Raw genomic sequence first — 13,924 nt, forward strand, 5'->3', positions numbered from 1 at the left:
AATATGCAATTTTTTGTCAATTAAAAAAATACATGTTTTAAATGCCCTTGAGTTGATTACCAGTAACCTGATTAGCCAGATTAAGCATCTTACATCCATAGCCATTAAAGTTTCATCTTATATTATTGGCTATTAGTATTGAGCATTTTAAATTGTTGGCTGTTAGTTGTCTGTTGATATCATTTGCCCTTTTTTACTGGGTTGCTGTTTTTAACTTGTTATAAGTGCTCATTATATATTATGAAAATTATTATTATAATTTGCTGTTATGTGTGTTATATACGTTACAAATGTTTTTCTCAGTTCTTTTCTTATATCAATTTTTTTTGTTTTAGTCTTACAAAAGTACTTAATAATTATATAGTTAAATCTATCAGAGCTCTCCTAACAACAATATTTGAAAAATATTCTTCTGCATTTTCTTGAAAGGCTCATGAGTATATAATCTACCTGGAATTTATTGTATGGTATGAAGTAGGAATGAAACATAATGTTTTCCTCATACATAATTAGTATCCCAAGAATTTTTATTTAAATGTTCACATTTATAGTATTAGTTTCTGGATATTTTGTACCATTTTGCTTTTCAATATCTCTATGAGCTCAAACTATTCAAAATAATGTTGTTTTATGGAATTTTTTTGGTCCCTGTCAGGTCAAGATATCATAGGTCTTGGCTGAGCACAGTGGCTCACATCTGTAGTCCCAGGAATTTGGGAGGCCGAGACAAATGGATCACTTGAGGCTAGGAGTTATAGACCAGCCTGGGCAATATAGAGAGACCCCATGTCAACCAAAAAAATAAAATAAATAAATTAGCTGGGCATGGTAATGCGCACCTGTAGTCCTAGCTACTCAGGAGGCTGAGGTGCAAGGACCACTTGAGCCCAGGAGATCGAGGCTACAGTAAAATATCATTGCTCCACTGAACTTCTGCCAGGGCAAGGGAGCAAGACCTCATCTCTTAAAAGAAAAGACAAGAAAAGAAAAGGACAGCACAGCTCTTTCTTTCAAATTATTCATTTTTTATTTCATGTAAATTATCAATTATCTATTCAAATTATACTTAAACATTATGTAGATATATTGATAGGAATTACATAAAATTTATAGATTAATACGAATCTTTAGTGCAGAAATATGGTATATGCTTGGACATTATTTTATTCTTCAGTAAACTGTTTTTTAGCACAGTGCCATTAGTCTTTGAATGATTCCTTATTTTCTAGAACAACAAGGTCTTCCAATTCACTTTTCTGTTCCCCTGCCTCAGATCTACAGACAAGTCACCAAGGACCCTGCTTTTTTCAGTGGATAGTGGTATAATATTTAGAAACCAATATCTGAGCACTAGAGGCTTTCAGTGAACTTACTGTGGCTCTCTTGGTAGAGGAGACAAAAGCTACATGATCAAGGATATATTATTCAGGCTACATGGTCTTGATTAAACTCATTTCTTTCTAAGATCAAACGTGTACATATTAATTTAATCCTTTTTAAATTGCATCTTTGCTAGCATTTCAAAGATTTTTTTTTAATTAGTTGTATTTTGCATTTTTTCCCAATCTGGGTATGTATTTTAGCCAAAAGTGTTTCCAAAATCTCTAGAAGACTCGATTTTTGTCATGTGTCTGGAACAGTTACAAAGCCAGTTAATATTCCTGAGTGCTAATAATTTAAGAGTGGAATATTTCCCTTTTAGGCAAAGATATCATTTCCTTTTAGATCCAAGAACATTTATATCCCTTTATCAGAGAGTCACCACTTATCCTCTGCTTTTGATGCACTCATACATCACATATTTAGAAGTTCCTTTTGATGTCCTTAAATTCCTGTTTTGTGTAATTTCAAATGTGTAACTGACTTGCCACACTTTTAAAATATGCTGTACTTTCACTCCTCATATCCTTCCATATTATACTATGATTGCCTTTACTTTGATGTAATATTTTCACCGGAATATTTTAATATTAACAAAACTTCAGAAGTGTTGTTACTAGTACAAGGATGTAGGAACTTCCTCTCTTTGAATTTAGTATTTGAAAAAGGCTGCAAAAGCATTTATGGAAGCCACATTTTGGGACTGCAATCAGGTTAAAATACCCAGCCTCTTGGCAAAGATAGTAATGAAGGTTTGTGTAGTATTCAGGTTTTACAACTAAACTAGTAAAGCTTAAGAGAGGAATAAAGGAAGGAAGAAGGGAAAGAAGGAAGGAAGACAGAGCAGAGGAGGCACAAATGTTTGCACTGCTTTAGTTATACCATACATTTGGAACTGAACATCCCTTTATGTTCCCACTCCCCGAAAACATAAACCAGGGCCAAATTACAGATATAAGAAAAGAAAATTCAAAGAAAAATACATTATTTCACTTGTGAAGAAAAACTCTCACCTCTGTAATGAGTAAATACCAGTAGTTATTTTAGCAAATTTTCAGTTTTTTAAATTAAAAAAAAATTCAAACGGATTCCTTAATTTTTATATTTTTGGGTCCTCAAATATGTATGCTAGGAAAAATACAACATGTAGCAATGTGTGGCTAAGATTTTCTAATTTTAATAATGTTACTCATATTAGTATAATTTAGTGTTTTAAATATTTAAAGGCATAGGATATCAAGATAAAATAATATTCATCAAAGTATAAAATTATGAGAAGGGAATATTAAACTATGTTAAGGTAATCTTACCTTTGGCTTTCGTAAGACTTTTTTTTAGGTGCTTCAGTGGCTCTATCAGAATAGAATAAAGTGAGAGGTGATTTTTTTAAAGAAGAAATATAAAGAGAAATATTGAGGTGAGAGTCAACATCTGACATGAAAATATGAAATAATGCAATAAGATGAAAGACGTATATTTTAGGCTGTTTTCTTGGAGATTGCACTATCATGAGTTTGAAGGACATTTTTTAAATATTATGAAGAGATGAATTATATGACAATGGGAATCTGATGAAAAATGATAGATATAAAAGACATATCTATAGAAAATGATAGCTAATAAAGATAGAGGACAGAACAAATACTAAAAATCATGATACATGAAAACTTTCATTATAAAAAATTTTGGCTGATGCAAAGGCAATATATGTAACCAAAATGTTTGTATTCCCATAATATTCTGAAATTTAAAAAAAGAAAATAAATTAATTAAGAAAATATGTTCAGCCCTAAAAAATAAAAATCTTCAAAAAAAATGTCAAACTACTTTTTGAAACAGACACCATGTACATGGGAAAACAGTCTCCAAATAGCCAACATAGTAACATATGTAAATCTATTGCATATTTTTTAAGATGCAAATAAATTCTTTGGGCATCCAAGCGAAAAGACCAAGTCACTTATAATAGTAAGAAAATATGACTTTCAGGTACACATTATGCCAAAAGATAAGAGATATAAAACAACATATTTAAGAAATTCATGAAATGAAAACAAAGTGTTAGGCAAGAAGTTTATATCCAGGCAATCTGAGTCATAAGAATAAAGGTTGCAGACTACCAGTTGGGAACATGGAAGGACTTAGAAAAAATAGTCCTATGAGGAACTTCTGAGAACCTACTAGAGAATAAGACTCAAATAACCAACATGACTAGTGATAAGAACTGGTATTATGCAAAAAAATTACATTTACTTTATAATGTAAGATTAAATAATATAAAGGAGCCAGTATAGAATGTAATGACTGTATGACCTAGAATATATATACAGTGCAATAAAATAAACTTATAGTTTATAGATATGAATAAAGTTTATAGAAATGAGGACAGAATTTAGATTTTTTTAAATATACCATGTTTTGTGTATTTTATTTTGGACACATGCATAGTATTTTACATAATTACAAAAATAAAGTACATTTTAAACAATTCCAAAAATCAGAAGAAAATTTTAAAGTGAACCTAAATATGTGCTTGACAACCACAGGCAGGGTTAGTATTACAAATGATCTTAAAACACAGTAATTTGTCTATATATCCCTGATGCGATTATTATCTAAGGAAAAAGAAAGTAAAGCTACAAAATCTTACATTGATTTAGGTAACCATATTGTTGGAAATTATGTTGGTAGCCTCACCCATTGAAATAGCCTAGAAATAATGACCGTAACGGTACAAATAAGCTCTCCTAACACCCAGATTTTGTTACTGAAATTATATTTCCCACCAAGACAAACAAACAAACCAGGCTTCTTATAGAAATGGCTGATTCCAGATTTGGGGCAGGGAATAGCAAGATGAGACTGAACCTCATGTTGTCCCATAAAACAAGGAAGCAAGCTGTCAACAGCACCTTGAATTGTGTCAAAAGGACCTAGAGCCAACTTGAATAGGATCCCACTAGCCAAAAATCAGAAAATTTGAACATCCATAAGAATAATGAATGGAAAGTATTGAAATACATCACCTGTGATTAAATCTATAAATTTATAATAGTGTTAAATCAAGAAACTCGATCACTTTTAGAGACACTTGAAGATTAAGTGTCTGCTAAAAGTGAATGAGTTTTGTAAATAAAGGGAAAGAATCTGGCAGTTTACTGCCTTTACTGTACAACTGTACCCCGCATTGTTAAAAGAAATGTTCTTACTTTAGAAATATTCAAGCTATTAAATGAGGAAGTGATATCACAATATAACAATTCTGTAATACCTAACGAGTTAATGGATATAGGCCATTATCTTCAGTGGATGCTAACCTAACTAAAAGTGAGAAAAGCAGACTGCCTCCTGAAGAATGCCATATAATGCTTGACCAAATGTGGATGGGATCAAGACTTTGGCTCTAACTGAGAATTCATTTAAAAATCCAAGTTAGGAGGAAAATGCTAAGTGACATGATGGGGAATCCACCCAGCAAACTTCAGACACTGGAAAACTTTGCAGACAAATTATGTGGTTCTGTTTATAACACTGACAATGACAACAAAAGCAAAATATGAATGTATAGGGAAAAACTATAGCTTAAAAGAGACTTTAGAAACATAGCTTATTTGGATCTCAATTCAAACAACTTATCTATAAAACACAATAAACACACGTGTTAGAAAATTGGGGAATTGTGTTACTGACTAAATATTTGGTGATATTAAGAAATCATTGGTACTTCTTAAAGTGTGATAATGGGATTGTGAATAGTTTTTGAGTTAATATTTGTGGATATTTTCTGTAATATTTGTGGATGAAATTATATAATGTCTGAAGCTGGCTTCAACATAATTGAAGATAGAGATGACATAAGATTAGTCATAATTATTGAAGCTGAGAGACTGGTAATGAGGAGCTTCATCATACTGTTCTCTATACTTTTATATATGTTTGAAATTTGCTGCTATGATAAGTTTGACATTTAATGAGGGCCTGTATGTTGAGGTGGTGGTGGGAATAGAAGGAAGTGGAAACCGAAAGTGGAATCTGGAAGTTTTAATAGATAGCACTCAGCGATCATTTGCAGCTAGATGGGGAAGGGTGTAAGGAGTGAGGGGAGACAACTTCTGAAGACCGAGGTGCCTGACTCAGCAGCTTCGGCACGCGTTCCAAGCATGAAATGCAATGGATTCACTCAGGGTATTGATTTTGCATGGAAGTTGAGGTGGGAGGACAATGGGATAAGTTAGTTAAGGAACTGTAAAGAAAACAGTTGACATGATGGATCATGATTGAAACAGAAGGGAGGTGAAGCCACGAAGGGGCTGAGACATAAGCTGAAAGGGAAGAGTCCTCAGGACAATTGTGTTGCCACCAACAGGCTGTTTAATACTGAGTTAACGACTTCACATATGTTTATTTAGTTTCCGCAGCTGGAAATTGAGAGTGGACTTTATAAATGGTCATTTCTAGCTCCAAAATGATATATTGTCTGTCACATATCTATCTTTTTTGCCAGTTAATATTCTCCACTTAAAGAAAAGAACCATTGAATTTATATACAGATTTAAGTTACACCAATATGCTACATTCTCTTAACTATCCATTTCCCAACATAGGCTAGATTGTAAGGAAAGCATGAGGCAAATCAAGTTCCTTTTTATGTGTTTGTTTGATTTGTACTTTTGTGTTGTAGTGAAGGGGCTTTCTGCCAAGATTAAAATTTCCAGCCAATAATCTTTACAGCTCCGGTATTAACCATGGTAAACATTACAATAGTTACCCAATCTGGGGCTGTTGGCAAAGCTGTTTATAACCTGTTTTAAGTTAAGAAGTGATTCTTTATAAACACACAAAATAATACTATAAGGCTGTTATCGAAAATTCTGTTTCATCAAATGTATGTCACTCTACCTCAGCTGAACTGTGAAGAGGTGAAATTTCAGAGCATTCATTATCTTATTGCCTTAGTTTTCAATGAAGGTTCAAACCTCAAACATGTGACTGACCTATGCGAAAACTTATGTGCCTGACTCCAGGGGACATGTTAATCCTTTGTCTCTTTATCTTTCTGCAGAGGGCTGAGGACATTTGCTCCATTACCTATAATGGAATAGAATTACCCTCTGATTTTGTTCTCTACTCCATTCATTAACTTTTCTCATGAGAAAAGAAACTTATCTGTTTGGTAAGATGATGACAGACTGAGAGGTCTTAAAGGTCACTCTTCATATATAGCCCAGACTTCATCAGCTAAATTCAATCACAATACGAAAGTACTCTTTCAATCAAAATTAACAATTCATCAGGTGACACATTGATTTCCATTTTGGAGGGACAACGATTGGTTAGAACTCCACATTTGTTAATTCACTGAGCATCTAATATGTGCTAATCACTGTTCTAGGTGCTTGAGAAATGGCAGTGAGAACAATCCCTTGCGTTCTTATGGTTTAAGAAGCCTTGGATGTAGGCCTAAAGAGTGGGAATTAGGGACCATGGGTGCAGACTTGTCAATTGGTTTAAACAGGAGTGAACTTCAAAAGAGTAACAGCCTCAGAGGCAAATCTTAGCAAGAATGGCCCACCATGTTTGGAGCAGTAAGCAAGGCTTTGCTGGCACCCTCAGGTAAGGGACTGAAATTGCACTTAGAAGTTCAAACAAAGACCGATTTTAGGAATCAAGGCAGACTTATACTTTCTGAGACTTCTAGTCTTTCATAGATCCTAAGGTTAGGAGGGGCTAAGGTACCTTAGAAGAAATAGTTTCATTTCTCAAGGAACGTTATACTACCACCTTGAGAAGTTAAGAATCACAATAAAGCCAGAAACAGGTGTACAAAATACACAGTGTTTCATTACATAGACTCCTTCATTTGGTGATTCAAAGGAACATTTCTCCCGTTTCTGTTTCTTAGTCAGGACAGCATGCTGGAGAATTAACAGAGTAATGGAATTTCTACATTGCCTTTCATTTTAAGAGCTGCCTACTGGTATATGGCACCAAACCTATTTCTCTTTATCTTGATTTACACTGTATCCAAGGCAACAGGGTGAATGTGACTTGATTTACTTCCTAAATTATGAGGATTGTCCTAAAATTCCTAGAGGTACTCCTCCACATTTCTCATTCTGTTATTTCAAATTGACTTGACATGTATCTTGATTGTTGTGAATTTCATACAGACTATAGTTTCAACCACAAAATAGATAAGTTTTTAATCAGCAAACAGCTTAAGAGGACTGTTGGTCTGCATTATCTATTGGTTAAGTAATCTTCTTGGGTTGAGGTACAGAAAAATATAGAATTATTACAATGCTAAGAGGAAAATTTTAAAACCTTATACTTGTATTTTCTTTCTAGGAATTGGTATTCCTCAAGGAAGAACATCAGTTTAAAAGTAGATTTTTTTTCCTTGTAATTAATACAGGAGTAGCGAGAGAAATAAAGAAGATTATAATGGAATACATGCCCAAGTATGGTAATTTCCTTAGGATAAATAATGCTATCTGATTGGGGAGCCTAGACGTATATGAAAGAGAAAAGGAGATATGTACATCCCTAAGCACTATTAAGACTGGAGCCAAGAAAAAGGTGTGTAACCATGGTGGATTAACAAACCCCCATTTTAACAAGTTAGAAGTGGGAAGATGTTAGAGTCCAAACTTGGATGACTCCAGAGGCAGTTTGAATATAGAAAGCCAGTAAACCAGAGAGATGGTAGTGAGATAACTCCCTTGGATAATTAGGACAGACAACTAGACAGTTTCATAAAATTTAGACATATGTTAAAATAAAGTCTTCAACAATGGACAGAGTATTTTTGCATCATTTACTGAGTTTTAAATTGACAGAGATGCTGTACAAAGGTAAACAAATATGGCCAGTGTTCTAAGGGGATAGGTCTGCAAAATTCATAGTGTTAGGTTTCTGAAAGAAGGTACAAGAACGATAAGAGAAGTCATTATGGGAAGCCACAGAGAGCACTAATACATTGAGAATAGGCTTGGATTAGATGTCAATATGATGGGAAGGTAACATCTGAATGAAATCTTACTTAGGAAGGTGAGGGTGTCATCATTTGTTTAATTAATAAATACTTTTGATTGGGACAGTATTTATTGAATTCTTAAATCTTTCACATCTTTCCATGGGAAACACCCAAAGGAAAAACTGGAAGAACATTATGGTAAAACTAATGTCAGGTACTGAAAATTTAAAAAAAAGAAAGAAAGAAAAAGGACAAGAAGCAAATGTAGCTAAGCACTGGCACTACTTGGTAGTGATCAAAAAGAAAAAAATAGGGAAGCAGTTTAAATTTCTAAATTTTCTGAAACAGCTTGAAAAGAATAGTGAAAAACAGAAGAAAGGAACAATATTGGCATATCTCACTCCTACAGGTAGAAATATAGCAGAAAATGATATCTTCTGTCACTGAGGTAGAATTAGCACTGACTGACGGTTAAAGGCCAAGGTAGATAGTGCAAGTTACCTTAGGATAATGGAGTTTCTATAGATTGCAATCTTTCCACCTCTTCTCCAAAATACTATAAAGGTTTAAAGAAAATTTAAATTAAAATATCATAACTTCCATTAACCACAGAACCAGAGAACACAGAATATTATAAATTTCAATTTTTTTTAATTTCAGAATATTATGGGGGTACAAACATTTTGGTTACATGAATTGGATTTGTACAGTTTGAGTCAAAGTTATAAGTGTGTCCATCACCCAGATATTGTGCATTGTACCCATTAGGTGTGAAATTACCTATTCCCTCCCCCCCCACCTGCTTGATTTCCATTTACTACCATAGGTACACATGAGTGTTGATCTATTAGTTCCAAATTAGTAGTGAGTACATGTGGTACTTTCTCCATTCTTGTGATATGTCACTTAAAAGGATGGTCTCCAGTTACATATGAGTTGTTAAAAAAGGTATTAGTTTGCCATTTCTTTTATGGCTGAGTAATACCCCATGCTGTATATATACTACATTTTATTAATCCACTCATGTATTGATGGGCACATGGGTTGTTTCCACATCTTTATGATTGTGACTTGTGCTGCTTATGAACATTCGAGTGCAAGTGTGTTTTTTATAAAATGTCTTTTTTTCCTTTGGGTAAATTACCAGTATTGGGATTCCTGGATCAAATGGTAGGACTACTTGTAGTTCTTTGATGAATCTCCATGATGCTTCCCATAGAGGTTATACTAGTTTGCAGTCCCACCAACAGTGTATAAGTGTTCCTTTCTCTCCAAATCCATGCCAGCATCTGTTATTTTGGATGTTTTAGTTCCATTCTTATGGAGTTCCATTCTTACTGGGGTTGGGTGATATCTCATTGTGGTTTTGATTTGCATTTCCCTGATGAAACATTCAATATTTCTTCAAAGGCCATTAGCCTTTCTTCTTTTGAAAAGCTTCTGTTCATCTCTTTTGCCCACTTTTTAATGGGGCTGTTTGGTGTTTTCTTGCTGATTCACTCGAGTTCTTTGTGGATTCTGGTTATTAGCCTCTGTATGTTGAACTATCCTTGCATCTCTAGGATGAAGCCCACTTGGTCATGATGGATTATTTTTTTGATGAAGAGCTGAGTTCAATTTGCTAGTTTTGATGACTATTGGTCTGGGGTTTCCTTTTTTTGTTGAGTCCTTCCTTGGTTTGGTATCAGCATGATGTTGGCTTCAAAGCTCATGTTGGGGAGGATTCCTTCCTTCTTGATGTTGTAGAATAATTTCTGCAGGAAAGGCACCAGTTCTTTGAAGGTCTGGTAGAATCCAGATATGAAACCATCTGGTCCTGGACTTTTTTCTAGGAAGATTTTTTAATTACTGTTTCAATTTTGGTACTTGATATTTGTCTGTTTAGGAATTCTGTTTCTTCCTGATTGAGCTTAGGAAAGCTGTGTGTTTCTAAGAATTTTTCCATTTCCTCCATGTTTCCAAGTTTATGTGCATAGAGATTTTAATAGTATTCAGAGATGATATTTCATATTTTTATGGTATCAGTTGTAATTTCTCCTTTTTCATTCCTGATTGAGCTTATTAGACAATCAGGACAACAAGACAACACCTCTGAGGTAAAAAGCTGGCAAGCTAGCTGTTTTGGCAGGTATCAAAGGTCTTCTCCCAGCTTCTGGCCAAAGCCACCAGGGAGCTGCTGAAGTAGCCCCACCTAATCAGAAAGCCCACTTGTGGAGGAGAGGCTATCTGAGATTCACAGTCTGGCAGTCTGCAGTGGGTCTCACTCCTCGCCCCTCTCGTCTGTTCCATGGTCTCCCTTCAGCATCTGCTGGCAGGCAGGAAATCAAGCCAGCCAAGCTCCCCCATGACTGTGCTGTGGGCCAAAAGATTCCCTGCCCAGGATCTCGGCCTGAGCTAAGAGCACCTGAAAGTGTGCCCCACAAACATGCCACAGCTAGGACCCACATTGCACTGTCCCTCCAGATATGCCCACGCAGGCTCTCTCACCTCCTGAAACCAAGAAGTTAGATCATTGTCCATGCTAGGGAAAGCATGCTGGTGCCAAGTCAACCACAGATCAATGTCCTTCCATCTAGGAGCATGCCCTGCTCTGATGGAGCCACTGGGCAAGCAGCACCAGGGAGGGCTGGCAGGCAGGGAGCTCACAGACTAAGCACCCCTCAGTCTGCTGCAGGACCCTAAGAGGAAAGGCCTGAGCTCCACTTTCTGTGGAAGCCTCAATGTGGTGGCTCAATTGTCTCTCTTGGCAGCCATGGGTGGGGGAGGGGAAGAGGTGGAAAAGAGTCTTGATAAAAGAATGCTAGCACTCTGGTCATCTCCAACCCTCTCTCCAGGAGGCAGTCCACCCAGAATGTCCAGGCTCTGGAGACATGCAGATCACCCAGGACTCACAGGACTCCTATGGCTCCTGCAGTCTGACCCAGAGTTGAGAAATGTCTGTGTGAGAATGAGCAAGATGAAACCTGAGGAGTTGAAGCCCCCTGAGGAAGACAAAGGCATACAACGGATAGAGAAGCAATATGGTGCCTCCGTCTCAGCTCAGGTCTGTGGGAAGGAAGCATCCCAGGGGTACTGGGAGCCAGGTGCCCTGTGCACAAGAAGCTGCGAGCTCACTGACAGCATCAGTCTCTGGGCTTGTGTGGGCAGAAAGGCTCTCCAGCAGCTCGGGAACCTACAGACTGTCAGGGATGCAAGGGAGGGAGAAACAAACTGCTCCACCTACACTTCTCACTGGGCTTCAAGCCTCTCAGGGGCTGATTTCCGCCAATACTTGCTCCTTCCTTTTGTGCTCCACATCTTCTTCGCATGGAGTCTCTTGAAGGTTCTGGCACCCTTCCTTCAGACCCACATCTGATCTAGGTTTGTCTGTCTGTTCGTTTTTTTCTCTTTCGTCTAAAACTTCTCCTTTTCACTGAGATGCTCTGGCAATCTGTTGTCTCTGGTCAGCCGTCTTGTCCAGACCATAAATTTCAATTTACGAGTAAAAGGAGAAATAAGCAACGAGACTAGAGTTGGTACCAGAGCCCACACTTGCATGTGAGTTTGGAGGGAGCTAATTGTGGGTAGTAGGCAGTAGTGGTGAAATACAGAAAACATTACCAATGGGTCACTTCCAGAAACAGAGAACTGCACCCTGAGTGGGAACTGCAGAGAGTAATTGTCAAGCTTAGAAGATCACAGTACAGTCAACAAGAACAAAGAGAAAGAGCCTGGAAAGGCAGTCTTAGGAAAGTGTCTCTGAAGAGAGTTAAGAATAGGGCTGACTTGCAGCTGGTCTGGGTAACTTTAAGCTTGTCTCTGAGGAAGCCTGAACATCTAGTATTGACCTCCAACTAAGAAAAGGATGAAGTAAACTAGCTATCGATTTATAATGTGTAGTATAAAGTCTGAAATTCCCCTGGAGATAGGCTGTGTTAGCTTGTTATCTATATTGGCTAGTAAAAATGTTTAGATTGATAATCATACTGGTTTAACGAGTTATAAAGCCTGGGTTTTAGCTATGTGACAGCAGTGTATAAAAGACTCCTCAGTAAACTTGTGCCTTGGCTCTAATGAAAACAAGGTATATATATTTTTAAAATGATATATAATAGTTGTACACGTTTTGGAAGTACATGTGATATTTTGATACCTAAAAACTATGGAATGTTCCATTAATTTGTGTGTCATCCTAGCACAGGGGCCATGCTAATTTTCTCTGTATCATTCCAATTTTAGCATACAGGCTGCAGAAGTGAGCACAAAACCAAAGTATCTTGCATGTATATTGGTGGTTCATAAACTAAAGATTAATTATGTCCTATGTGACTGATATAGGACCCTGAAGGGCTGCCCTAGTAAGTCTTGGGCTTCTATGAATATCTGCACTTTCTCTCTGCTGCTGTAACATATCTTTTACCTTCATAAAGCTTTACATTACTGTATCCTGTGGAGTCCCATGAGGACTTTCAGTTATCTGATAGTGTGTGATTTCTGCAGCAGTGGCTGCATTTGGAGTCAGCAGCTGGTTTCAAAGGGAGGAATAAAAGCAGCTGATAACAGGAATCCTACAGGAACAGGATAGAATATGAAAATAAAAGCAAACTGCACCACCATCACACCACCACTAAATCATGTTTTCATATATTTAAAAACTATTATTGCAACAGAAGCAGAACGCTTGATATGAGAACTCAGAAAAGCCACCTGATACCCTGCCAGCCACATAAAAAAAAATACCCTCCTAGTTATTATCCTTGGATAATAAAATATGGAAATTTCATGAATGAAAAATAAAATCATGGCATGCATGAGAAACCAAAGATGAGGATCAAAACTGTTTCACAGATGAAAACACATTAAACAAACAAGCAAAGACAACACCTGCCTAGAAGTAAGATTCTTACCAGAATTAAAGTAACAAAACAAGAAATTATAGATGTAAAGAACATCTAAAAACAGAAATAACAAACTTTAAAAAGAGACAGATAGAGAGAGACAGGTAATAGAAGATGTTAAATGGGAAATGACAAAGCTTAGGAAAGAAAATAATTCAAAATTAACTTATAAATTAAAGTTAAATGACAAGGTACCTAAAAGATAATAGAAGCTACTTAAAGTACAGTAAATGACACCAAGAAGACAGAAATGAGAAAAAAAATGAACAGATCATAGATGTAGGGAGAAAGAAATAGATAGCAGTAAACATGAAGAAGATGGAATGTACATAATTGGCAAAGAAAATCCAGTGTACAAAGAACAAGAGTACCAAAAAAAGTCATAAAGAACAAAATATAAATGAACAAACAGAGACAGAAATGATATTTTTTAAATTAGCATACAAGTTCTCATTTGAAAGAATACCTAAATCTGCATATAGAAAGTGTGTACAGTGTACCTGGGAAAATTGGCCTGGGATACTAAATATTAACACTATGTTACTCAGATTATAAGATTTTAAAGATAACAAAAAATATAGGCCTCCAATCAAAAACAACAATGCATTGACAAAGTAAGGAAAATTATGTTGGCATCAGACTTCTTGAAAAAAAAAAACATTAAATGTAAAAAGATAACAGCACAATATTT

At 36.0% G+C, this 13,924-nt stretch overlaps 1 non-coding gene across 1 annotated transcript; it reads right to left on the bottom strand.

The window, feature by feature from the left end:
- Nucleotides 1-12,491: 12,491 nt before the first annotated feature.
- On the bottom strand, nt 12,492-12,598 carry LOC123647821. Its single transcript, XR_006738360.1, has one exon. It is a non-coding gene; the product is annotated as a U6 spliceosomal RNA (small nuclear RNA).
- Between the last annotated feature and the right edge of the window lie 1,326 nt (nt 12,599-13,924).

Source organism: Lemur catta, chromosome 11, assembly GCF_020740605.2.
Source record: "Lemur catta isolate mLemCat1 chromosome 11, mLemCat1.pri, whole genome shotgun sequence".
NCBI lineage: Eukaryota > Metazoa > Chordata > Mammalia > Primates > Lemuridae > Lemur > Lemur catta.